The sequence below is a fragment of the Lissotriton vulgaris genome, chromosome 1_2, assembly GCF_964263255.1.
Source record: "Lissotriton vulgaris chromosome 1_2, aLisVul1.2, whole genome shotgun sequence".
Taxonomy (NCBI): domain Eukaryota; kingdom Metazoa; phylum Chordata; class Amphibia; order Caudata; family Salamandridae; genus Lissotriton; species Lissotriton vulgaris.
The window spans coordinates 174125994-174129209 of NC_141686.1; positions in this window are offsets into that span (position 1 = coordinate 174125994).

Below are 3216 nucleotides of genomic sequence, written 5' to 3' on the forward strand. Positions count from 1 at the left end.
AAAGAAGCTGCTCACAAAGGTAATGGAAAAGCTGCTTGTTAGAGACTGTTAAAGCAAGCAGTGCAGTGAGGTTGCAGAACCAAAGAGGAGATCCTGTAATAGAGAGAAGGAAATAAGTATGACGTGCGCTTGAGGTGAGGGAATGCAGTCAATGGGGAAGATCAGGGGCTGTATTATCAGTAGCGTAGCTAGCGCTTTTGCTGCCCAGGGCGATTCCGGAGTTTACAGCCCATGGACAGCCCGTATGACGGGGTGGGGGGAACAACAGATGACGGCAATCGGGGGGAGGTGACATACAACGACAAGGGAGAGAAAACTTACCTTGTGCTCGCCACTGCCCCCCAAAACGTGCCGCCCTGGGCGAACCACTCCTATAGCTATGCCACTGCATATTATAAATAAGTAAGTAATACTTTATTTGATTTGTTTTAAATCATACAAAGAGCAGAGGAACCGCTAAAAACACGTAAACACTTGCGATTTAAAATGCATGTATAAACACTAGTTAGTTGATAAAATTCCATTTAAAACATTTGATTATTAAAACATGGATAAGTAAAGGAAGATAGTACAGTTAATGCCTTTTAGTCTTATAGAGTTGATCTGGCTTGAGGAGTCTGATTCTTTTACTTATGTTTGCTTTGAAGTGAATGTCTAAGCATTTTCTGAATCAAGTTCTATATCTTTCCTTTCTAGCGCTTTTGCTGCGAGTCTTAAAAACTTTAGTGGATTTACATGCCAGTTGCACTGTTGACCCTCCTAAACATTTTATTACTGCGGATCTGCATGTCCTTATCTGCTCTTTTTTCAGCAACGGCCGCAGCAGTTTTTTCCGTTCGGATAATAGTGCTGGGCAAATACAGAGTAGGTGGAGCACTGATTCATCTCTGTGTCCGCAAAGGCGACAATCCATTGAGAGCCAGGTGCGTTTCCATTTTGGAGTTAAATCTTTGGTAGGATACACTCCCAGTCTCAGCATATTATAAATACAGCTCATTTCCTGGATTGTGCCAGGCACATCTTTGAAAACACGCACCCGGTGCAATCAAGTAAAATGCGCCATATTATAGTGAAAGCCCTGCACCCAGGGCAGCTGTGAACTCTCGCGGCCTTGGGGGGCAGTACATTCAAGTACAAAATGGAGCAGCTTCTTTGAACCCGCTCCGTGTTTTCACAGTGCAGATGGCACCAGCCTGCAATTTTAAAGGAGATTAGAAGTCCCCTTGCAGGAGGGTGCAGTAAGTGATTGGGGGTTCCATGGGACCCCCTTTCCCCCGCCAGAGGGCTGCAATCAAGGGGGGCACTGACAGTGCGCCACATTTTAGGAGGAGTACTGTCCGTGCGCCTTCTGAAAGCTTCTTTGGCTCCGCACCCACGTCTGTAATACAACACGGGTGTAGAGGCAAACGGATTCCCTCAATTTCATGGGCCACATCCCCCTGCAAAGGATGGAACGCCCCCTAGAGGAAGGGCTGACTCTGTATGTGCGCCAGCATTTTAAATAATATAGAAAGGGATGCATAAGCATCTGCGGCCCCTTCTATAATGCCAAAGTGCCACGTGGCCATGAAAAGTGGCAGCAAATGCCAGTGGCTCCCTTGAGACACTTCTGTAATATGGCCCATGGGCCATATTGTAGAAGTGGCGCATTTTCCTGGATTGCACTGTGCTCACCTTTTAAAATGTGCACCCAGCACAATCAAGTAAAATGCACCACATTGTGGTGATTGCTCCGCCCCCAGGGCTGCAGCAAACTCGTGCTACCCACAGGGCAGAGCATTCATGTGAAAAATGGAGCAGGTGCTTTAAAGCTGCTCCATGTTTTTCACTGTGCAGGCGGCAACCCGCCTGCCCTTTTAGCGAGGATTAGAGATCCCCTTGTAGGAAGGTGCAGTCAGTGACTGCACCCACCTGCAAGGGGATGTCTGGGGTGTCCATGGGACTCCCTTTCCCCCTGCCAGAGGGCTTCAATTATGAGGCGCACTGACAGTGCACCAACCTTTAGGAAGTGCACTGTCATTCTGTCTCCTGAGAGCTTCTTTGCCTTTGTGCCTGCGTCTGTGATGTGGCGCGGGCACCGAGCAACAGGGATTCCTAAATTTGCATGTGGCCATGCCTTCATGCAAATGAGGGAACACCCTCTTGAGGAAGCGCTGGCACTGTCTGTGCACCAGCACTTTCAGTATTACAGAAGGGGACGCACAAGCACCTGCGGCCCCTTCTATAATACCAAAGCTCCACGGGGATGCAGAAAGAGGGCGCAAACGCCCATTGCGCCTCCAGGGCACTTCCATAATACGGCCCCTGAGGGGGAGGGAAAGGAGGAAGAAGAAATGTTCAGCACATAGATTAAGTATATGGTATGGGCAGTAAGGATTATGAGAAGGGAAATGGATGAAATTTGAGTATTACCATCATAAGCAATATTTTGAAAGGGAAGAAGAGAGGCACAGGTCACCAAGTTAAGAACACAGGGGAAGTAGAGGGCATAAAGAAGGGAGTTAATAAAGTACAGTTTAAGTAGTTAGAGGTGGCATGTGCAATAAGCATGCGACAGAATAATGAAAGTTGAATTGGATAGGAATATTGAGGCTTTAATCTATTGTTATGTTATGTTATTTAGATTTAAAAGGCGCAGCTTATCACCCATGAGGGTATTCAGGTGCTGGGGCGAGGCCTGGCTGCGCTCTTAGTTGAACAGCCAGGTCTTCAGTTTCTTTTGGAAGTTGAGAAGTGCAATAGTCATTCCAGTTTTTGGAGGCGATGAAACAGAAAGCATGCCCTCCTGTCTTGCTTCTCAGATGCAGGGGATGTCTGTGAGGGAGAGACAGGTGGATCGGACCTGCCTGGAGGGTTTGTAGAGTTGGAGTCGGCCATTAAGGTATGATAGTCCTGGTTTGTGGTGGGTTTTGAAGGTGTGGGTGAGCAGCTTTAATTTGGATGGGTAGCCAGTGTAGTTCAGCCTGGTGGGAAGTGATGTGTGTGCTTCTGGGGAAGTCTAGGATGAGTCTGGCTGTAGTGTTTTGGATGGTCCAGAGTCTTACCATGAGTTGGTTTTAGATGCCGACGTAGAGTGCATTGCAGTAGTCTAGTCTGCTGTTGATGAGGGCCTGGATGACTGTGCATTTTGTGTGCATGGGGAACCATTTGAAAATCTTGCAAAGCATTGTGAGGATGTGTCAGCAGGGTGTGATTAGAACATTGACCTGTTTGTTC